Source organism: Rousettus aegyptiacus, unplaced genomic scaffold (assembly GCF_014176215.1).
Source record: "Rousettus aegyptiacus isolate mRouAeg1 unplaced genomic scaffold, mRouAeg1.p scaffold_m13_p_4, whole genome shotgun sequence".
NCBI lineage: Eukaryota > Metazoa > Chordata > Mammalia > Chiroptera > Pteropodidae > Rousettus > Rousettus aegyptiacus.
The window spans coordinates 109,181,557-109,207,316 of record NW_023416307.1 but is presented as its reverse complement, the minus strand read 5'-3'; the positions used below and the strand labels follow the sequence as shown (position 1 = coordinate 109,207,316).

General features: G+C 36.3%; 1 protein-coding gene across 2 annotated transcripts in view; it reads right to left on the bottom strand.

Moving 5' to 3' along the window:
• The window catches only part of FHIT (fragile histidine triad diadenosine triphosphatase), a 1,278,128-nt gene that overhangs the window by 1,046,011 nt on the left and 206,357 nt on the right, over positions 1-25,760 (bottom strand). For both annotated transcript variants that reach the window (XM_016150237.2, XM_016150238.2), the window contains exon 3: positions 2,501-2,570. The gene's annotated coding sequence lies outside the window, so the exon portion shown is untranslated. The remainder of the gene's footprint in view (positions 1-2,500; positions 2,571-25,760) is intronic.

Here is a 25,760-nt window from a genome sequence, read left to right as displayed (position 1 = left end):
TAATGATAAGTTCTGTGAAGAAAAATAGAGCAGAGAAAAGGAGACAATGATATAGAAGAGGAAAGCTATTATAGGCAGGGTGGTCAAGGAAGGATTCATTGAGATGACATTTGAGGACAGACCTGAGCATGATGAAGAGGTAAGGCACAGAACTATCTAAGGGAAAAGACTTCCAGACTGTCACAACAGCAAATACACAGAGATGTTGAGGTGGGAATAAGCTTGACACATATAAATAACAGCAAGAAAATCAGTGTGACCAGACCACAGGGAGAAAGCAGGAGAGTGGTATGAGATGGGGGTGAGAGAAAAGCATGAGCCAAATCTTGAAGGGCTTTGAGGCTACAGCAAAAAGATTGGATTTAATTCTGAGGAAGATGGGGAGCTACTGTGGGGTTTTATACAGTTCATGCAGAGTACCAGAAAGGGAGACGGGAATGGTGGATATGGAAACAAGCAGGATTGGTAGATTGCTGGAGGAAATGAGGTAGTTTGCTCTTATTATTTCTATTTCCCCAATGAAATATGAAGTGAGGGAATCAGATGAGTGAGAGAACTGGGAATGAGAGTTGAAGATTTGAGGTAAAGGTGAAGGTGTAAAATAGCTGTCTCAGAGAGTAGAAATATTAGGTAAATGAAGTAGGATGGCCAGAAAGAGCAGATAATCCACTTGAAACTTGAGGACATAAACTTAAAGTAAGGCAGTCCAACATAGTTTTGTGTTCTACATTAATCCATATTCCGGCCCAAGGTAGACAGAAAGCTCAGCGAGGTTCAGAGTTTTGCCAGATGAGAATGGTAGGGAGAGGATGAGCAAATGAAAGACTAACTATAATACCTAAACTGGGTAAACAAAGAAGTGAGGGCATGAGAGGGATGATGAATAGTGCAAAAAAAGCAGTATGTCAATAGATAGGAGGCCCCGAGGGGTCAAAGGACTGTTGGAGTAGGAATGCTAGCATCACAGGAGATGGCATCCCTGGAAAGGCAAGAGGTGCTGGTCAGAGAGAAATGCTTTGAAACACATCTTGAAGATTAGTGTAGTGTTTTCTAACAATGTCACTATGGCATTTGAGTTGAAATGACTCTTCATCATATAGAACTGTCTCATGTACTGAAAGACATTTAGAATCCTCAGCTCCCACCCTCTAAACACCAGCAGCACTCCTTATATTTGCAAATAGCCCCTAGGAGAGTGGCACTTTCTAGGTTGAGTGCCACTGGTCTGAGGTATGGCTCTGGGGTATGACCATGAGGTAGAGAAAGACACATTTCTTAGCAGGAAACTCAAAGAACTGAGAGGACAGATATAAGTATTCTATGTGGGTGTTTTTACCAAGAATGATGGCACCTGAGTGATGAGCATTAGAGAGTGTGCTAGGGGTAAAAATCTTCAATAAATGCACAGGACTAGGCAGAGGCATAGTCTGATGGCATGTGCTTTAAAAGTGCTTCGGTGGATAATGAGAAAAGAATTTGTTGTGAAGTGACATTGAGGATGAAAGACAACATTCGCTCCACTCCAGACACTGAGAAAAAACAGCTACCACCTGAGAGGGTGACAGGGAGGCAATAACAGAGCCAGGAGTATCAGAGCAGCTCTGTCCAACAGAACTTTCTACGATGATGGAATACGGTACATCTACACTGTCCAATAAGGTAGCCAATAGCCACATGTGCTTATCAAGGCTTTGAAATGAGGAACTGAATTTTCACTTTGTTTAATTTTAATTCAGTGTAAATAGTCATATGTGGCCAGTAGTTATCATATCGTATGGTGAAGAAGAGTAAACAAACCATTCCGAAATGAGTTTGAAGACACAGAAAATTCTTCTTAATCTTTGAGTCTTAAGGAAAAGGGGTAAGCATAGGTGCATGTCTTGGTAAGTTTGTGGATCTGGAACAGGAAGGTGAGAGAAGTTATGCCCACATTTTCAATAAAGATTCAAAAAATTCATCTTAATTTATTTCTGCCTCTTCCCACACCGACTTCTATGCCATATTGTTATGGAAGACACTTAAAAAACCTCCTTCAAAAGTATAAAATGTCACCATGTAAGAATTATTCCTTCTCATAAGAAGCATCTGGTGTTAACATATTATGACTATTGCCTTTTTTCTGAGACCTAAGTGTCCCTTCCCCAAAGACTGGTTTCTATCTCTAACAAAGGAAGGCAAACTGTTAACTCCTGAAAATTCCTCTTTAAAAGAGGCTATTGCTTAGAAATCATGTTTCTTGTTTATTTGCATGTGTTTCTATAAAAGAATATAAATTTGTTCTTTGTTATGAAAAATGATTGGCTGCCTATCATTTGTGCCGTAACAAAAATTTTATAAAAGATCTTCCCCCCAAGTCCACACCACCACACACACAGACTTCTAGAATCACCTCATAGTCATGCCCTTAGAAGCTTGGCCGCAATCTTACCAGCAACAGCTCTGTCAGTCTGACCTCATCAACCAAATGAGCAATGCCAACCTGGGGCCTAGTATCACTCACCGAGGGGAGGATTTCCGGGTTCAGGCAAGGGACAGGCAGACTGCTGGTAATATCTGGATATTGCTTGACACTATATTTGGGAATAAAGGAACAGTGAAACACTTTTGATTAGTTTCTGTTTCTCAAGTGTCCCCAATTTCCACTTAATTGCAATCAAAATATCAAAATATTCTTTGTCCCCAGAGAGGGGACACAGTCCCTAGTTTAACAGACCATAAAATACATAATTAAGAAACAACCTCTGTGGGGCTAATCAGTATAGCACTATAACTGGTCAGATTTCCTAGTGGACAAAGGTAAGTTTCTCTTGGTCCTAAGGCAGGATCTTTCTCTTAAATGTTGAGGGAGAATGAACTTTTCCATCCCCAAATACATCCTTTGGGGATACTGATTATTTTAAGTTGGCTATTTTCAAGAAAATTCAAGAAGATCCTTTTACTTTCCTCTCCCTACCTAGAAAAATTTTAGATATAAAAACCTGCTTAAAGGGACTATCGCCTTAGCATAATATGAACTAAGTGTGGCAGACAGGGAGTAACTGGCAAAGTCAGTTTGTTAGACTCCCTTCTGTGTCCCACTGTTTCTGGGTGGCCTGGCAAGAATTTGTTTATTAGATGTTTGCTCCTTCTCATCTACCTGTGAATTGCCTACCATCCCTTTGAAGTCCAAACCACAACACCCACCCCTTCCTCCTTAGCTCAAGATGGCATATAAGCTTCATCTACCCAATTTGTCTTTGAGCAACATAATCTTATGGAACCCCCCATTCATACATATGTGACAAATTTGGTCATTTTCTCCTGTTAATCTGTCTCATATCAATTTGATTATTAGACAAGCCAGAATTTAGGAGGGTAGAAGAAAAATTATTTTCCTGCCCCACGGTGTCCTCACCTAGACCAGATGCCAGGACATGTCTATTCTGGCCTCCATATCTGGTAGGCTGATTTAGTCCTAAGGGGGCTTCTATATTGACCATGCTTCTGAACTCTAGGAACTAGCAAGTCAGGCAGAGAAATCAAGAACTGAAGAGCTCATAGATATTCACTATGTTGACGAAGTGAATTCTATCAGATGCCCAGCCATGGACACACTTTGGGTCCAAGATACAGATACAGCTTCCACTATAATTCATTCCACGGTTTCTAGTATTAGACCCAGGGTTGAACTAAGAGGCTACTATTGCCTTCTCCTTTGGGTTCTCCTTGATGGGACTTTGATCAACATGATAGCCAAAAAGTATCCTAGTGCTAGATTACTAATACCAGTTAACTATTCTATTCTATGGCCACTGCCCAAAACAGTCATCTTGTAACTTAATTTCATTGAGAGCAAGAAGACTCAAAGAAGACTAGGTGAATGGAATGCTTAAAGTTCATCTCAGCTACTGAGGAGGAACCTTACAAGTCACAATAAAGAGAAGCAAAACATAACTGAATTATGAATCCCCACTGGCTCTCTCTGTCTATAAGTCCCCTCTGGTGGAGGAACTAATACGTAATGAAATAGCTATACTAACAAAAAAAATTTAAAAAGAAAGAAAAGAAAGGAAGAAAGAAGGGAGGAGTGAAGGGAGGAAGGGAAGGAGGAAGAAGGAAGGAAGGAAGGAAGGAAGGAAGGAAGGAAGGAAGGAAGGAAGGAAGGGAGGGAGGGAGGGAGGGAGGGAGGGAGGGAGGGAGGGAATGGGAGAAAGAAAGAAAAAGGCAATCCACAGGAAAATAATAAGCTCCTGTAGATTGAGAGTCAAATGAAGTGATTAGCAAATACCAGCTGCAACCAGAAAACCACTTACAGATGAAGCAGTATGATGAATGATTTACCAAAAGGTCAACACTGCTCTTTTATCTTCACCACCCATCAGTTTCCATTGCCCTCAATTTGTCTGGCACATAACAGAAAGCAGACCATAAAATATTCACCATAAAAATTAACCTTATTTTACAACATTAAAAAAAAAAGAAAGAAAGAAACATATAGTTGGATATAGTTTAAGCATATGGGCCAGCTTCTCAATTAGAATTCCTCATATATATATTTGAAAAAGCATTGACATTTAAAACCCTATTATAAGAGGTAATGTACTCAGCAAGTATCAGAACTCTGTGCCCTATGCTTGCCTTTGCTATTCCACTGTTAGTTCTCAAACAAGGAAAGGCCCCATTAATCCCCTCCCAAAGACTACAGTAATGATGGCGAGAGTGGGGCCGGTGTCAGCATTTTCCCTTTTACTCCCCTAGAAGTCAAACCTCTGCAACCTCTGCTTTTAGCTGGTGTGGATGCTAGGCTTTCAGCCTCAACATGCCTGTGATACATTCTGACGGATGAGCTGTGAGATGAACTATCTTCACACTCTCATTTGACAACCTTTGTGTAAAAAGAAACACAATGCCAGACAAAAATATATTTTCAGGCAGAAGGAATTCTGAAAATTAACATATCTGCAAATTGCCAGATCACCTTAACCAGACCTACAAAAGACATAAAGTCATTTTAACTGAACTGATTAAATTGATTCCATCATAAAATAAGTCTAGTTCCTCCTCCCAATCTTGTTTCTGAATTTACCAATTGCTTCTCTGATTTTGCCAAATCAATAATCCATTCTGCATCTTTTACATATAATCTAAGTTATCTGAATTACTAAAGAATTCATCTCCCAAGACTCTGTTTAAAGAGAGTAACTAAATATCTGCTTATTTATTTATATCATTGTTACCTGCAGAAATTTTTTAAAGGGAGTCAAAAAAAAAAAAAAAGAAAAAGAAAAAGGATCAAAGTAATTCTGAAAAAGATATAGCTACAAGGATGTTCACAAGTGCACTAGTTAGGAGAATAAAATTTTAAAATCCTAAATTTCAAGCAAAAAAAATTTTGTTTGAAACTTTGTTTGAAAAATTAATTACATATAGCTGTAAAGGGGAATACTATGTAGACATTAAAAATTATGTAGTGAAATATTTAACAACGTGAAAAATCATGGTATTATTTAGAGGGAAAACACATTGCAAAAACAGTATATTATTATCACATTTATTGACAATGGTTATATTTGGATAATAAGATTGAAAGTTTAGAAAACATTGATTGGTCAATCCATTCTCCATTCACAACCCTGTCTCTCCAGCACTCTTACAACTAGGAGTAAATTCTATGCAACGAAACATAAGCAGAAGTCTTCTGGGTGGCAAAGTTTTGTCTTGACTGAAAGGGGAAGATTGGTCTAATAGGTCCTTTTTATGCTGTCTATCTATACCACAATGAATCAGCTCATTGATCCATGACCACAGACTGTAATCTCAGCCAACCATGATAGTGGGGAAAAGAAGATAAGACCTTGCAATGAAATGGTAGATACCACAAGGAACAATTACAACTTGATCTATTTATTCATCTTTTAGCCATATGTTTTGGTGTTTATGTGGACATAATCAAAGGATAGTTCCTGGGAGTCTATGGAGTTTTACCAAAATGAAGTAAAGCTGTGGGTTGTGTACAAAATAATAAGTACCATTCCAAGAACAGGGCAGCCACATTGCCTCTAAATCACCAAAACACAAGGTAGTCATTTTGAAAGGTAAAAGTTCACTCTCAATACACCTTGATAATAATAAAGATAGGCATGTTTCTCAGCTATCTAGGGCCCAAATAAGTAAAGGATAATATAAATAATCAACACTGCCTGAATTTATACACATCTCACCTATCTCTTATTAGAACAGCTATCATTTTATACTGTGGTAATATTTTGCATACCTGTCTTTCTATTAGACTATAAACTCCCTAAAGACAAGGACTGTTTCATTTCATTAATGCTAAAGATACCAAAGCCTTCTTCCTTCCAAGGATTCTGAACCAACTTAGAGTCCAACTATAAATGCCTGTAAAACAGGACAGCAATTTTGACTCTAAGTTCCTCTTGATTCTAAGCCATCCTACTTTAAAAAAAAAAAAAAAAAGTCAATAACTTTTTACCATTTCCAAAATATTCTGAAGGGAGGGAAAAATCACACATTAAATTCTGTCAAGTAACATTTACTTCCCCAAGCCCTGACTAATCAGAAATGACTGAACTTGGCAGCTCCTTTCATCACTTGGTCTATAAGCTAAATTCAGTTCCTATTGGAAAATGCCAACATTCCTTCCCATCTCCTACAACATCTCATCTTGTCAATCACTCTAGCGGATGGCAATCTGGTGTGACCACTCCCCATCAGATCACGTAGAAATTATTAACCACATTTACAGGATCCAAGTAGCCATATTCCAGAGAAACAGTGGTAAAGTTAAGAGATATTAGAAGGGTGCCAGATTTATTAGTATTGATTCTCTGCTGGCAATTTCATGGAAAGATATCCGCTGCAGTTATAGAAAGAGCATCTGGCTCATTTCCAAATTTTTTGCATTCAAGTTCTTTAAAATATCAACTAAGAGGGATAAGAAATGAGAAATTGGTGGATGAAGCCCAAAGGTTTTCTACAGAATAAGAAGCCTTTATCACTATACACTAATTATGAAATCAGCTCCCACAGAGTTTAATATATTTATTTATTAAACCTTACCAGTGCCATCCTGGTAACCCAGAGAAGAAACCAACATATAATGACTCAAGCCACATTTTATAATAGACTCTAGAGGACACATGATGTCATTTGCTAAAATGACTCAATCCAGATGGAAAGCATCCTGACCTATACATAATTGATTGACCTTTGCTATGCTTTTCTGGTTATTTATGTACTATCATATGCATGAATGTATATCAGTGGTATTTACACTTGGCAGCTACTTTTGAGAACACATTTTTCAATAGGGATTTGAAGCTTTTTATGACCATTTCCTGACCAAACACTCATATAAAGGACAAGAAGAGATATTATCTTAAAATAACATTTAATAGGTCCTGGAAAGTCTACAGAAGCTTTGTTATTCTAAATGTTTTACATTATAGTGGACAAGATGTATCTATATAAACCTGAGTTCAAAATCTTGAAACTGAGGCTACTAAAGGCATTTTATCTATTTTCCGGTTTGGGCCTCAATAATGATGTTAAAATATGCCTTACCAAAGGAGTGGAATATTTTGGGTATTTGTAAGAGAAGCATCCTGTGGTGAAGGTAATTAGAGACCATAATTAATGGTCAGCGAAAAGAGCACAACTCTCTGATGCTCTTTGACTTTTCAATGTAATTATGAATTTGGTTTTCCAAAAGGGGTAAGCTACAAATTCAAAAACATTCAGATGATCAAAATGGTTTCAACATAATCATAGAAGGAGAAGCAAAATGGAGACATTAGTTTATGGAAGGCAAATATGTAGGATATATGTCCGTATTCCCATTACGCAGACCCAGGGCAAATATCAATAATTCATCACTGAAGTTTTAACTAAAGAGCCGTGACATGGACTCAAAATACTTTTCCAATAGTACCCCAGGAAAATGCTACCAATGAAACAAACTTGGAACATTAAGTGAAATATATTTGCCATTGCTGAACTATATTGTATAGCTCATTTCAGATCCCAATACATATTAAATATCAAAAACATTGATGTCAGTGTAAAATCTTCATTATTCAGTACTCCTTAGTTTACTTGCCTAAGTAAATTTCCACTGATCTGTAGGTAGATTCACTGGCACATATTGCTATTTTGTCTTAATAATGTAATTAAAGAAAATTGTGTCTTATATAATGATTGAATTAACTCTATCTCTTGTTGCCATATACTCTGAGCTCTAATCTAAAACTAAACAGATTTTTTAAACCAAAATTTAAAAGCACCTCTTTGAATCCTGAGAAAACACTAAATCAAATTCAGTAGTTTTTCTTTAGTCATGGTAGGCTGGTTTAATCCCAACTGCAAATGAAAAGCAAAGAAGAAATCTAAATAGAATAAGAGGGAAATGCTCATATGTTCACATAGGAATATTATTCACCAGTAAAAAGGAATGACAACATGTATCTACAAAAATAAATCTTAGACACAATAAAATCAAAGGGAAACAGCATGTGCAGAAGAAAATGTACAGTAGTGCTTTCCAAGTAGTATGCCCCAATGAGTAGGTTATACACACTGATCCCCTTAGTTCTGGGGGTGAATAGCAGCTGGAGTGGCCAGAGTCCTATGGTAAGACATAGATATTATTTATCCAAAGGCACTGTACAATATTTTCAAGTTCGATGTAGGCCATGATGTGAAGTTGGGAAGCAATGACATATGGTATAAAGCCATTTATATAACACTCAAAAACTAAAATATGTCTTGTTTAGGGATCTATAATATGTGACAAAATTATTTTATAGAGAAAAGCGAAGGGAGCATGAGTGAAAAATTCATCTAGTACATCGATTCCTTTGGCATAATGGTTACTGCTAGAATGGAAAGTCGGGGAAAGAATACATGATAGATGACAGTGTTATAGTTCTTAAATTAGATTGTAGATTCGGTGTTTAATTTATTATACTCCAAATATATCATTTCATAAATATAAAACATTATATTATAATTTTTTTAAAAAGATCGAGATTAAGAAGCCAGCTAGGCAACCTTCCAGATTATTCATAATCACAATAAAATCTCAGTATGTCAATTTAAGTCTTGAACCCAGAAGTTTCTAATGGTCAAAATGCTACTGAACAGTGCCAAGATTTTGTTCTGCCAATTCAGCATAGCAGTCCAGAGGTTTCCAACGGTCACTGGAATATCCTACTCAATGATTATAAGACTTCGTTTTAATCCAACTAGAGCATTCATGATGAATTACTGGAAACCTAAATTCCATTTCTCTATTCAAACAAATTTAAAAACCATGAGAAAGCCTCTTAATTAAGATTCATTTAGTTACAAAAATACAAAAGTCCACTTGAGGAGCTCAAGTCAAAGGGGTTCCTGGGTGAGGAATTAGAGGTATTTCATAGCACACAGGACAGGAAGTATAGCCAACCTCATGAGGGAACAGACCAGCAAGTGGGAAATCATTCAGAACCAATATCAATGCACTCACTTTCTCTGGGGCAACGGTTCTTGTGTCTCTACTTTCTGAAATAGTCACCCTATTGCTTCTATCGTTACATGTGCTTTCTCTGCTTTAGCATTGACAAGACCAAATATTTGTACCTCTTTGCAGCTTAAATGAAAACCAAGTAGTGTCCTGAGCACCACTTCAAAATGACCAGAGAAAAAAATTTGATTAACCCAACTGATGCCAAGATCAGTCCACACCTGGTCTAAACACAACTATATGGCAGGTGTTACCAATTTAAACACCTACAGGGGCCAGGCAGGTAATTAAAGGTGTGAAGCTGGCCAGGTGTGAAACAAGAAGTTAGAAGAAAAGGGCTTGCAACAGAGCTCATGTTGCTTCTTAACTTTAGCTGTGTAATAAAAGAAATCTAGATTTTCACCGACATTTGCCGGCCATATTAGGCCACGGGCCTCTGCTGTCAGTAATCAACAAAGAGCGAATTCTGGATATTCCAGATTCAGAGAGTCATATTGTACAGACACGGCTGTAGGTGCCAGCCCTTTGGGTGGGAAAACAGTAGACAGGGTCATAGGTAGTCACTCCTACAAAGCTGGGATTCCGCACAACTCTTAAATACACCCCATCATACACAAAACACATTTCAGCTAATCTTCAAAAAATATCTCTTCAAGATCAGATACAGGCATACCTCAGATATATGCTTCAGACCATCGCAATAAAGTGAGTCGTAATCATTTTGCTGGTGGCAGGTCCTGTCTTCAATTTGTACAAAGCAAAACATCTATGAGGCACGATAAAGTGAGGCACAATAAACTGTGGTATGCTCATACTAAACTGAGTGGAGATAATTCTCATGTGGCTCTGCAAGGGTGCATAGAAAAAAGCAGTTAAATACAAAGACAAAGCAAACGAGAGCCAGAAAAAGACAGCATCGTCTTCTTTTCCACCCACGGCCAAAGATGTTGCCATAAAAAGACTACTCACTATAAAGCAATTACAGATTCTTTATTCAATTAACTAAAGGTGACACAAGTGCTCCTGTCTCAATTTCTTCACTGTACCAGAACTGCTAGATACAGAAATCTCAGCCTGGATGTACTTCCTGTAGAAAACTAGGACTGAGTTCATGAGACTAATGTTTAGATCACTAACTTTTAACCTTTCCTTATTTCCTAATGTAAAAATTTAAGGCTATAAATTTTTCTATAAGGACTGCTTTAGCTACAACCCGCTAGGTTTGATATTTTGCATTTTCATTATCAGTTAAAAATATTTCTAATTTTCATTGTAATTATTTATTTTGACACATGAAAGAATTGTGTACTTAATTTCCACATATTGGAATTCTCTCATCATTCTGTTACTGATTTTCAGGTTAATACAACTGTGATCAGAAAATAAACTCTATAGCTTCAATCCTTTGAGATTTGGTAAGAAATGCCTATGTCTAGGAATATAGACTAATGCTAAATCTTCCTTGTATAGTTAAAAAATATATATTCTTCAGTTGATGGGTGCAATGTTCTATACATTACAATTAGGTCAAATTTGTTAAATGAGGTATCTAAATGTTCTATATGTTTATTGTTTATTTCCTCCATGTTCTATCAATTATTGAAAGAAGTATGGTAAAATTCTAAATTGGAAGATTTGTATATTTCTCCCTTTAGTAATATTATTTGTATATTTCTCCCTTTAGTAATATTATTTAGTAATAATATTATATTATACTACAGGGTTGTGCCATTTGTATTCATACATATAGCTACACCGAATCTTTCAATTAAGTGTTTGCATGGTATTTTTTTTATATACTTTTAATCTTTATATGGCTTTATATTTAAAGTATGCCTCATGTATTCAGCATATAATTGTCCTGTTTTTATAATCCAGTCTGATAATCTTTGTTTATAAATTGAATAATTTAGTCCTTTCACATAAATGTAATTACTGTATATATGTGTTCATTCACCACTTTAATATGTTCTTCATTTGTCCCATACTTCTTGGTTCTTCTTTTGTCTTCAATTAAAGAATATGGTTTTTATTATTCTACTTTCCCTCTCTATCAGCTTACTAGCTATGCATTCTTTAAATATTTATGCTAGAAACTAAAATATGTTTCTTATTTGAATCTACCATAATTAATATTTTGACCACTCATTGGATATGGACTAGATAAGGACTTTATACCATTTTAACCTCATTTACCCAACACTCCACTGCCACCTTCTGTATTATTGTTGCTTTTTACTATAATTTTATATATATTTTATTTGTCAGAGTTTTTGGTATGAAGAATTCCAACGTATACAAAAATAGACTTAATAATGTAATTAAATCTCACCCCCAATATTTAAGTGGAGGCTGATGGGCTTAAACCTACTGGTGAATCCTAGATCTCCAGCCAAGCAATTGGTTGAGGAAAGGACACAGAATCAAAAGAAAGCCAGTGAAGCAGAGGAAAAGTTTGCTTGGGCTTCTGAGAATGAACAGTGACTCTCTTCCATGGAGACTACTAAAGACCCTTTCTTTTCCTTACTAATGAGGTAAGACTATCTTAGATCTAAAGCCTCTGGATCTATTACTTTGGTTATTTTTATCTCTTAATAATTGGTCATTGCTTCCTATTTCCTGGTAGGCCTACTAATTTTTTATTAAATGACAGATACATCGTTTATGGAAAATTGTACAAATTTGAACAATGTTCTCTTTCTCCAAAAATGATTTGATTTTCTTTTGGCAGAGTAAAGACAGATCATCTTGATTCTACTGAGGCGGATATACTTCCAGTTTGCTCTTATCCTAGGATGTAGCTATTCAGAGGCCTCAATTAAAAGCCTTGAGTGTATACCAAGGTCCTACTTTCTCAGAAGTTCTGAACTCTGTGAGATTCTATAAGACTGCCAAAATCTTTTTTTTTTTTACTTTGAGTTTCTTATAAGGTATTTTCAAATTCATTTTTTGTTGTATCACCCTAGGAGAATGCAGCAAGATCTCAGGGAAAATCTTGGTTCCTCAAGCCCTGAACTCCACTAATGAGAAAATAAATTAAGCTATTTCCATTTTAGAAAACAAAGTTTTAAATTATATTTCTTAATGATGTGTTCATGCTTTTATTTTCAATGATTTTTAACATTTTTAAAAACCTATCACATTCTCATTACTCGAATATGAACACACAGAAACATGTGATGTAAAGCAAAGAAGTATTGACCTTCACTAAGCAATCAACCCTCAGATAATGTCAGGAAATCTGGATCTTTCTCAAGCAAGAATATGGAAGAGAAGAAAAGGGAGATATGTTATTTATCACAGACAATACTCAGCACAATTTTATTGCTCTGTGGGGAATCCAAAGCTTTTAAAGATGCTATTATTATTTGGAAGCCCTCAAGAGTGCACTAAGAATTAAAAATAGCACCTGTATTCTGCTAAGTCAAAACACCTGTTTATTACCCAGAATGATGAAAATCATTTAATAAAATATTGCAGACACTTGGTCAAAATCATGGACACAAATCATATTCTCTGAGAAGTTAAAGGGATTGTCTATGCCTGGGTCAATATATGTTTCTTAAATGAATAACTCATTTAATGGAGAGAAAGGGATAATTTTACTATGTTTTTAAAATAAATGCATTAAAGTTTTTTAAAGTCAAAACCGGAGTTCTGTTGTATCATCTTCTATGTTTTCCTGCTTGGCATTTACATAAAGTCTTGCTTTTGGGAAAGCTGCCCATTTGTTTTTCCTTTATAGAAACTGTTCCTCCTCTTATACTTAGAATGCAGATATAGGAATGTGACCCAATACTGGTCAATCACTGTTCAACTCTAGTGGCCACAATTATTGGTTCTCAAATGAGCATGTAATCCAACTTATTCTGATGAGATTTGGAATTTGGATATTGGAGGAGATTTCAGGAAACATGGCAGAGTGCAACATCCCAAGATCTCTCTCCTCTTGAAACAACAATAAGCTGAACATCTAAAACTCAACAAAAAACATCCCAACTGCACACCAGCACCTCTGAGTGTGGGATCTGAGCATAAGAGCTACCACAGTTCAGAACCATGGGTGTCAGACAGTGGACTGGGCGAAATAAAGAAGCTGCCTCTCACAGCCACGGGAGCTCCCTGTAGGGGAAAGGGGAAGGGAGAAGGTGTGGCGAGTTCCTTGAATAGCCCTGCTTGGGACGGCAGCCAACAGCAGGGCCCAGTCATCAGGGCAGAAAGCAGAGAAGGGAGACAGCAGAAAAACAACAGCTTATTTTTACCAGCCATGGTCAAACTGAGGCAGAGCTGCAGTACCCAGCTCCTAACCCAGAGGGACCATCCTCCCACACCCTTTGAGACTGATCACTGAGGAACCCATGGGAATCTAAGCAAATACTACTGAAACTGTGGCTAACACTGACAGGAACTGAGACTGATGGTAGCGGTAGTGATTAAACATATATGGGGGGGGGAGGCATTATTAAGGCTTTATATAAAGCAGGAATCCAAGACACTACCTACTGGAAAGCAAAAGAAAAGCACCTTCTTTGCAGCAGGCTAAAGAAATCCCATTATATAATAAATCTTTTTTCTGGAAAAACAGCAGAATACACTCCCATTAATGCCCAGGCAGAGAAATAGTCCATTAAACACCATGGACAAACAAGGTGACAAGGCATCTCATAAAGAAAGAGAAAAATATTCAGAAAATAAGCTCAAAGACAAAGAAATATGTGATTTAAATGACAGAGAATTCAGGATGGTACTTCTGAAAAAACTCAGGGAGTTCCAAAACGGGTCATATCAACAATTTAAGGAATTGAAAAAACAACTAGATGAGCAGAGCAAGGAGACTGAAACTCTCAAAAAGAACCAAATAGAACTTCTGGAGATAAAACACACACGCTCGCGCGCGCGCACACACACACACACACACACACACTGCAAGAGCTGAAAAATGAAATAGCAAGCTTAGGAAATAGTCGAACAAATGGAGGAAAGGATCCATTATATTGAAGACAGAAACCTAGAAATAAATCAGAGGAAGAGGGAAACCGAAGAATGAAAAATAATGAAAGAGAAATTCGAGAACTAGCTGATACCATCAGGAGAGGAAACATAAGAATAATGGGCATTACTGAAAGTGAGGGAAAGGGGTAGGGACTAGAAAGCATTTTCAGACAACTAGTGGATGAGAATTTCCCAAATCTAAGGAATGAGATGGAGCCTGGAATTCAAGAAGTCAACAGAACACTCAACTATCTCAACCTAAAAAGGCCTTCACCAACACACATCGTATTAAAATTATCAAAAATCAATGACAAAGATAGAATTCTCAGGATAGCCAGGGAGAAGAAAAAGTTAACTTATAAAGGAAAACCCATTGGATTATCCTCAGACTTCTCAACACAAACCTTACAAGCTAGAAAGGAATGGAATCAAATATTTAAACTATTAAGTGAAGGAACTACCAGCCTAGAATAATGTATCCAGCAAAGCTCTCCTTTAGATATGGAGAAATTAAGACCTTTCCAGACATACAAAAATTAAGGAAATACTCCACTACAAGGCCTGTACTACAGGAAATACTGAAGAAGATCAGCTTACCTAAAACAAAATGACCAAAAATAAATAAATAAATAATAGGAGTGAAGTGACTATCAGACAAATAGAAGCAGAGGAGTGCAACCCTTCCTGAGAAAAGGGCATTATAAGCTTAGGTAATAAGAAAAGAATTGCTATAGCAGGATAATAATGAATGTTCAGCATACATAGGGACAAATTGAGATAACAATGACTAAAAAGGGGAGGATTCAAAGATCCAAATTCGCAAAGGGGAACGGAGATAAGGCATGTACAGGAGAAAATGGATGACTACATCTATATATAACAAACATCTATATATAACAATCCTTTTCACATTCATAATGGTAACCACACACAGAAGATTCAGAACTGAAGAATATAACATCAAACAAAAAGAATCAGAGGCAAAATCCACAAAAGCCAACCAAAATAAAAAAAAAAAATACACAGAAACACAAGGACAAGGAAGCAATGAAAACACTGAGCTTCCAGAAAGCAAAAGGTAAAATGGCTATAAGAAGACCTCATATTTCAGTAATCACCCTAAATGTAAATGGACTGAACTCACCAAAAAAAAAAAAAAAAAAAAAAAAGGCACAGAGTGGCAGAATGAATCAAAAAACAAAACACAACCATATGCTGCCTCCAGGAGACACATCTCAGCTCCAAAGACAAATATAGACTCAAAGTGAAAGGGTGGAAAATGATATTTCAAGCAAATGGCATTCTGAGAAAAGCAGGAGTAGCAGTATTAATATCGGATGAAATAGACTTAAAAATATAAAAGGTAAAGAAAGATACTGAGGTACACTTCATAATGATAAAGGGAATCATACACCAAGAAGACATAACACTTATTAATATCTATGTTCCAAATCAGGGAGACTCAAAATATGTAAAGCAATTACACACAGAATTAAAGGAAGAAACAGACCAAAACACTATTGTAGTAGGGTACTTAAATACCCCACTCTCAGATATGAACAGATCACGCAAACAGAAAATCAATAAGGAAATAATATCCTTAAATGACACATTAAACCAACTGGATATAATTGACATATACAGAGTCTTCCATCCCAAAATAGTTGCATATACATTCTCCTCTAGTGCACATGGAACATTCTCAAGAATCAACCACATACTGAGACACAAAGATACCCTCAACAAATATAAGAGGGTTCAACTCATACCAGCCATATTCTCTGATCATAATGCTGAGAGATCAACTGCAAAAAGAAATCAGGAAGAAACACAAATACATGGAGATTAAACAACATGTTACTGAAAAATTACTGGGTCAGGGAAGAAATAAAAAGAGAGATCAAGAGATAAGTAGAAACAAATAATAATGATAGTACAACATATCAAAACTTTTGGGACATGGCAAAGGTGGTCGTAAGCGGAAAGTTCCATCATTACAGGCCTATCTCCAAAAATAAGAACGAGTCCACATAAATAAACTAATACTTCATATTAAAAAAGTAGAAAAGAAAGAATAAATGAAGCCTAAAGTCAGCAAAAGGAAAGAAATAATCAAAATTAGAGCAGAAATAAATGAAATTGAAAACAACAACAAAAACAACAGAAAAAATAAATACAACAAAGAACCTGTTCTTTGAAAAGGTTAATAAAATTGACAAACCCCTGTCTAGACTCACTAAAGAAAAAAGAGAAAGGGCACAACTAAACAAAACCAGAGAGGAAAGAGGGAATATTACTATTGACATCACAGAAATACACAGGATCATGTGAGAATACTGTAAAAAATTATATAATAACAAATTTAATAACATAGAAGGAATGGACCAGTACTTAGAAAAATGCAATCTTCCTAGACTAAATTGAGAAGGTCTGGAAAATCTACAAAGACTGATCAGTAGTAATGAAATTGAAACAATCATCACACACCTACCAAAAAGTAAAAGTCCAGGACCAGAAGGCTTCATCAGTGAATTCTACCAAACATTCAAAGATTTAATACCTATTCTCCTCAAACTCTTTCAAAAAATTGAAGAGGCAGCAGTACTTCTCAACTCATTTTATGAGGTCAATATTATTCTGATACTAAAACCTGGTAAGGATAACACACACACACACAAAAAAAAAAACTACAGACTATATCTCTCATGAACACAAATGCAAAAATCCTAAACAAGACACTAGCGTACTGAATAGAGCAACATATTAAAAGGATTATACAGTATGATCAAGTGGGCTTCATCCCAGGGGCACAGGGAGGGTTCAATATGCAACTCGATTAATGTGATACACCACATAAACAAATTAAAAAATAAGAATCATATGATCATATTAATAGATGCAGAAAAAGCCTTCGACAAGATACGCATCCATTTATGACCAAAACACTTAACAAAATCGGTATAGAAGGAAAATACCTTAACATAATAAAGGACATATATGACAAACCCTCAGCCGACATTACATTTAATGGTGAAAAACTAAAAACTTTCCCTCTAAGATCAGGAACAAGGCAAGGCTGTCTACTATCAACACTGTTATACAATATAACATTGAAAGTCCTAGCAATTGCAAATAGACAGGAGAAAGATATAAAAGGCATTGAAATAGGAATCAAAGTAGTCAAACTGTCACTATTTGTGGATGACACGATTCTCTATATAGAAAATCCTAAAGACTACAAGAACACTACTAGAAAAAAATAACCAGATACAGTAAAGTCTCTGGATACAAAACCAATGTTTTTTTAAAAATCCATAGCATTCCTAAACCCTAATAATGAAGTGTCAGAAAAAGGAGTGAAAAAAATAATAATTCCTTTTACAATTGCAACAAAAAAATAAAATACCTAGGAATAAATTTAACAAAAGATGTGAAGGACCTATATAATGAAAGCTACAAGACGCTATTCAAAGAAATCAAAGAAGATGCAAAGAAATGGGAAGATATTCCATGTTCTTGGATTGGAAGAATCAACATAGTTAAAATGATCATATTACCTAAAGCATTATACAAATTTAATACAATCCCCAGCAAAATCCCATCAGTACTTTTTAAAGAAATAGAACAAAAAATCATCAGATTTGTATGGAAGCACAAAAGACCCCAAATTTCCAAAGCCACCCTGAGAAAAAAGAATGAGGCTGGAGGCATCACTCTACCCAACTTCAAATAATACTACAAAGCAACAGTAAACCAAATGGCATGATATTGGCAGAAAAACAGACACACAAACCAGTGGAACAGAATCGAGAGTCCAGAAGTAAACCTATATTTATAGGGGCAAATAATTTTTGACAAAAAAAAAAAAACATACAGTGGAGAAAGGAAAGCCTCTTCAATAAATGGTGCTGTGAAAACTGGAAAACCACCTGCAAAAGAATGAAACTAAACTGTTGTCTATCGCCGTACACCAAAATTAACTCAAAATGGATTAAGGACCTGAATTAAGACCTGAAACAATAAATTGCTTAGACGAAAACACAGGAACTAAACTCAGGGACCTTGGACTTAAAGAGGATTTTATGAATTCGACCTCAAAGGCAAGGGAAGTTAAAGCTAAAATAAATGAACAGGACTACATCAAACTAAAAAGCTTCTGCTCAGCAAAAGAAACCATCAACAAGATAAAGAGACAACCATCCAAATGGGAAAATATATTTGCAAGTAATGCCTCCTATAAGGGCCTAATATCCAAAACATACAAATAACTCATACAATTCAATAACAATGATAAACAAATGATCCAATCAAAAAATGGGCAGAGGACCTGAACAGACACTTCTCCCTAGCAGACATACAAATGGCCAACATATATTTGAAAAGATGCTATACATTACTAGCTATTAGGGAAATGCAAATAAAAACCACAATGAGATACTATCTCACACCTGTTAGAATAGCTATAATCAACAGGACAAGTAATAACAAATGTTAGAGAGAATGTGGAGAAAAATAAACCCTCATACACTGCTGGTGGGAATACAAATTGGTACATTCACTATGGAAAACAGCATGAAGGTTTCTCAGAAAATGAAGAATTAAGCTACTATATGATCCAGCAATCCTTCTCCTGAGTATTTACCCCAAAGACTTGAAAATCCATATCTATAAAGATATTTGCACACCCATGTTCATAACAGCATTATTCACGGTGGCCAGGACATGGAGGCAACCAAAATGTCCTACCATAGATGACTGGCTAAATAAGCTGTGGTACATATATACAATGGAATATTTGTCATAAGAAGAGATGAAATACTGCCATTTGCAACAACATGGATGGCCCTCAAGATAATCATGCTAAGCAAAATAAGCCAGACAGAAAAGTTGAAAATCACATGATATCACTTATATGTGAGATATAAACCTAAAAGTAACAAATGAACAGGACAGAGACTCATGGACATGGACTACAGACTAGTGGTTACCAGAGCGTAGGGGGTGGGGAGGACGGGGGAGGTAGACGGGGTGAAGGAGGTCAAATATAGGGTGGTAGAGGGAGGGCAAAGTGGGTAAAGAGCATTAAATATATGGTAGGTGAAGGAAACTGGACTTTGGGTGGTAAACACACAATAGAATATACAGATGTCAAATTATAATGTACACTCAAAAATTAGATAATTGTATTAACCAATGTTACCTCAATAAAAAAAAAAAAAACTACTGGAAAATGATACTCTGCTAAGATTGCTAGACTGGAAGAATGGAAGGCCCAGTATGGTGATCACCAGATAAAGAAGGCCTGCCTAAGTGTGAAGCCAAAACTATCTAAAACTTTCCAGTCACATGAGTCAGTAAATGCCCTTTATTGCATAAACCAAGTTAGTAAAACTAGGTTTCAGACCTGCAACCAAGAGTCCTTACTGATACAGCTACAACAAAAAACATATAACGGCAAACAAGGCTGTCAACAAGAGTGATTAACCCTCAAGTTTAAGACAAAACTCTAATCGAAATAACAGTGGCATTAGGAATACGTCTCATGTACATGGTAAAATTTATTCTAGTACACGGATGATATTTTCATTTCCTACCTTCATTTACATTATGCCTAAGACATGAGGCATAAAATGTATCAATAGTATCAAATAACATAGCTATATAGCTCTATTCTTTAAGTTCCAAGGATATATTACTATTGGCATTTTACCCTGTTTCTCACAAATGCTTAGTTATTTGGGGACTAGAGCACATTATAAAATTTTCTAAGAAATGAGGAAATCTTTTATGTTTTTAAAATTCTGTCCTTATCTTTGGCTTGATACTATAGTTGTTGATGAAGCCATGAGTAATATTCCTAGAAGAAAGGCTAAAGTGAAATAAGAATTTCTCAGTATCATTTTTTTATTTAAATGACACAGGTTCAAGCTTGTGCATGTGTGGGATCACATTTTCTACTTGTGGCATTTACTTATGAGTAAAGTAAAATGTGCAAGACCAGAATTTTAAATATTAGTTTAATAACCTTTGTGCACCTAATTTCTGAATGATTCTCTTCCTCTCTGTTGTGTCATCTAATGTCAAACAGTGGTATTAAGATGAGTCATGATAACTACAAAGGCATGAGGAAGGCACATGTCAGAATTATTAATTTTTTTAAAAAAGGAAGTACTCCCTTTTCTAAAATTATGCATGCCAATATATGCTGAACTTTAAAGTGTGGCTTTATTTCTCTCATTCATCACTAATCACTGTCTCCAGGAGAAAGAGTTTAAAGAGAGAAAATAAGAGTAGCATAGCCATTTCAAAACCTTCAAATAAAAGAGAAGTAAAAAAAAAAAAATGACATTTGTTCATTACTAAAGGTAAAATTTTCAATGAGCCAGTCATGGGTGATACTATATCATGACCATGCCAAAATTCACCAAAGCAGTGGTTTTCAAACTTTATTGTAGGTTACATTAAAAAAAAAAAAAGTTCAAAAATCATTGCCTTGCTAAATTGAATGTATTTATACAACATATGTATATATGTAGATATTTATTGGCATATGCAAAGTGACCAAGTATACATGTACATAATAAATCTCTTACCATATTATTTGAATCTGATATTTTCTATTCTATCCAATATTTTCTATTCTATTTTACTCTACTCCATTCCCTTTTATTCTATTTCATTTCACTAAAAACAAATTCTGATGACAAACCACTAAATTGTTTTCACAACCCACCATTAACTCACAACTGGACATAGAACATACGATTTGTTCTAACAGAAATATATAACAAATCTTAGGCTATGAGAATTAAATATATTCAAATTATTGCCAACACTAATTTCACATTAAGACTTTTCTTAAAAGAAATCAAATCAACTCTACACAGTGGAATTTCTTATACTGTTCATTAACTTCATCTAATATGTTCATAAACACTTAAACTGAGATATTTCATTGAGAATGATATCCTACTGAACATATTTTGAAATAAGCACATGGAAGCTTACCATTTCAAATTGAATCCAAAGACACTAACCTTTTTCCCTTTATTTTTTTTTTATTGCATGTCTCTATAAAAGTCAATGAAACACAATGCCACAGGGTAATATTCTAATGTAAGAAAGAGGTAGTCCCATTATCTGTTCTGTTTTACCTTTTGTATCAACTACTGTTTGATTACTGTTTCTGTGTAGAAAATGTTTTCTTAATGACCCTAGAGGGAGACAATGATTTGATGACTGAAAAATGTGACATGTAGAATAAAATACCCTATGTTCCACACTAGTGTGTATTACATTCTTTGGCTCCCTGGATTGTCTTAAATCTCAAACCTCACAATGAACTCCCCTTCCCAAGATTTCCTTCTCTCCTGGAGGCCGGTCCTAAGAAGAAACATTTCCTTGCCAGATTTACTACTAAATAAAAATCTCAGTGCCTTGAATGTCTATTTTTTTTCCCACTTTTAAAAAAGCGATCTAAATTTCTATTAAAAAGATTCCCTTTATTAACTCTTTCCTAAGAATGTACATGTCAGCATGTTTGAAAGTATGCCCTGCAGAAACTAGACATGGTGTTCCTTATCAACATAACAGACTGACGAAGGGTAGATGGGCTTCCTGTTGATGACCATATCACATTTGCTAAACCTCTGTTGAGACCACAGGGTAGACCCTGCTTACGAAAATTTTTTGTCTTATTTCTGCTTCACAAAGCATTCATAATCACACACGGGGGGAAATATGAGAGAGACGAAATCATGGAAGCATAGTCCTACTGATGCCGAAAGCAGAAGCAAATGGCATAATCCTCAGAGCTAAGAGCAAACCTGCGTGGTAAAAGGCAGCCAATGTTACAGTATAGCTGGTTCAGCATTATGACAAAATGGGCCACTCTCAAATTTGAGGTTCAGCCAATAGCAGTTTTCTCAAATTTGTCCTTAAAGGTTGAAATTTATCATACTTATGCTCAGCCACCCTTACAATGCTCGAGTATATGAGTATGTGTGAAATAGAAGTAAAACCTACAAAACTGTTTTTGGGATTGAGTGAGAAACCAAATCTGCACAGCCTCCAAATAATTGTAAGTGCTGTAATAATTCCAACAGGATTTGCTCAATAGTCAGATGCTGGCATCCTCCGTTAAGGGAGACATTGTTAGCCATATTGTTAGCCACACACAAAAAAAAAGCCTGTCAGAAATTCCTATTCCTTAATCGTATCAGTTTCTTTCTCTACTTACTTCACTGTCATATAGACAGTAATAAAGACTGAAAAGAGAATAGGGGGTATTAAGGAAAAGAAAAAAAAAAAAGTGACCCCTGTTGTTTGTAAATGTGTCTTGTCACCTAATACCATGTACCTTCCTTGAGTCAGATCCCTGAAGGACCCAAGATGGAGCAAGTAGAGAGAGGCCACTTTGGGGTGGTTAGGACACTTTACTGTGCCTACAAATCACCCTGGGATCTTGCTAAAATGTCAATTCTGATTTGCAGTGGGATCTCAGATTCTGCATTTCTGCTCTTAGGGGAAACTCAAGCTGGCATCCCATTTAATGCCCATTGCCACTCTTTGAGTGTGGGGCAGTAGCTACTGTTAGCCTTTTTCTTTACAGAGATTTCACCTGTCTCCTTTTCCTTTCTAAAGACATCTCCAGCAGAGAGAAGAAAAGCAAGGCACAGTACAAAAGCACTGGCTCTAGAATCAGACAATCTTGGGTTCAAATCTCCTCTCTGCAACTGATAGGCGATCTGCATAATTTTCGGTAAGTTTTTTTTCTTAACTCTTCTGTGCTTCATTTTCTCCATCTATATAAACTGGCGTACCATCTTTCTAATTATCAGGTCTGTTACAAGGAACGTATCATGTACGCGGTCTGGTTGGTTAATTTCTAGACTAAATGAAAGAGTCTACAGCACAACAGTTCTATCCATAGGTAATAATAAGGGGGATGGGTTGCACAGTGTTATAATATACTTCAATTTTTTCCTAATACTATGGCTTTGCCTCTTTTTTAGAGTCATAGCTGTAGGTAAAGCAGAGTTGTTAACACATTAAATCAAATATTTCTCCTCATTTCCAGTACTTCTCTGACTCCAGAAAGCTACCTTCTAATCATTAGTAATGACAGAATCCAGGGCAGACTGGGTTTCAAAAATATTTCTTGCTCTAATGGTGAAAACATGCTTGATAATTTTCTTTTCTCCAATTAATGCAATTTCTAGACTTGTTCTTCTGGACTTCTTTGGTTCCTATTTCCAATGACAGATCTTCCTTGTCCTCAACTGCCCCTGCCAGTCTCTATTCTCTGACCTGAAGTCAGGCTCCCCTTTGTCCTCATAGTAAACAAGGCAAAGGAAACCCCCTATTACCTAGGCTGTCCAGCTGAAAAATATGAGGAATCTAGGGAAATCTAGAAGATATCCCTGAGTTAACCAAAGGAATTAAGGGGGAAATAGCTAATACAAGCCTTTTCTAACCCTCCCATATCCACAGGGTTTAATAAAAAAGGAATCAAAACCCAAGGTTTAATAAAGAAGGAATCAAAACCAGGGTTTAATAAAGAAGGAAAAGAAAGTAGGGCAATTTTATTGAATATAATAGAAACAAGGAAGGACATAGAAGAAAACTGAAAAAGTGACATTAGCCGCCATATCCTGCCTTCCCTTTCTACCTCTGGCAGTCCCCAAGATGTCTGGGTGGGACAGTGAATGGGACTTAGGAATCATGCCTTGACCCTTCTGAGCCCCATCATGATTCTTGCTGAGGTGACAATAAATGGCCTTGGGCACCATCAGAATAGAGAGGACATCCCAGCCACGGAAGTCCCACCTTATGACAAGAATCAATGATTGTTCCAGGATGCTTGCCTCATCATCTTCTCTCCCATAAGCTGTTACAGCAGAAGTGGTGTCTGCTTCCCATGAGTTCATTTCCATCTCAGACTGAATCAGAAGAATAAATTATTATTGGCTCACATGCCTTATTAGATTGATCCACATGATATTTCCATATCTATAGCTCAAATATAGGCAATTTCACATGATTCGACCTCATATCCTGTTTAGAACAACAAAGTTTCTTGGTCACAAAAAAAAAGAAAGAAACTAAACCATTTCTGTGGCAGAGACAAAATTATCTCAAATTCATTTACTAAGAGGCTGCATATTTTGTGTGGCCCTTACCTTTACTTTTTATTTTTCTAAGGCAAAATAAATTCAGCAAACTTCTTTAGGAATCATCCCATCTGATGCAGCAACTATCAAACACTGCGCAGTCATTATGCATTTACTCTATGTAAGGCATGAGAAGGATAGAACAATAAAGAAGATACTACTTCTGCCTCTAAGGAGTAACTGATCTAGCTGGATAAAGCAGAGAGAATAACGCAAAAAGGTAAAGAACGAAGCAACAATGTGAGAAATGTCATAAGACAGACCATAATCATTTGCTGAATGAGTGGAATAGAAAATAAGTGCAGTGAGTCGAGAGGCAGGAGCAATCACCTAGAATCTGATTTGAGCCACTTTCCATCTAATTTACCTCATCAATCACCGCACCCTCCCACCTACTTACTGTGGGAAGTTATCACAGAAAATGAAAATCGCCTTTCTGCTTACTCAGAACTCGCAGATGATGGACCCAGAGATGAACACCCAGTAGGTCTCAGACCACTCCCTCTCATTTATTAGATCCATCTCAGGAAAAAAAAAAAAAAAACAGAAGAATGGGAACATTAATGCTGGACGCTGTTCCCTCTTCTAGATTATATCAATATGATATTGGGGGGGGGTAGATAAAAGGGGGAGGATAAAAGCTAATGCATATGCCTCAATATAAACTGCAGCCACCTGGTAGCTGAGCACTTAAACTTTATGACACCTCTTAATTCTGAAGTTCAACCATTCTGAGCACTTGCCAATAGTCGAAAGTGGCCATAGCTGTAAGTATATTATAAATACTGATTTGGGTACAAATGAGGTCACATTAACACTGCACAACCACTGGCTATCTGAGCTATTCCCCATACACTCTCACTGTGGTACCCTGCTGTGCCCCTCTGCTAAGGTCTTCTACTTGAGGAGAATACCTAGCCATGAACCTTGTCTCCATGTCCTCCAGAATTAGGCTGCTTTCTTAACCAAGGAGCCAAGACCAAGTACTTTGCAAGTGGCAAACTCTCAAGGCAGCAGCAGCTGTGCCTGACTCAGTGTCCTCCACACTTAAAGCGCATTGGTATGTTCCATGCAAAAATGCAGATGATACCCTT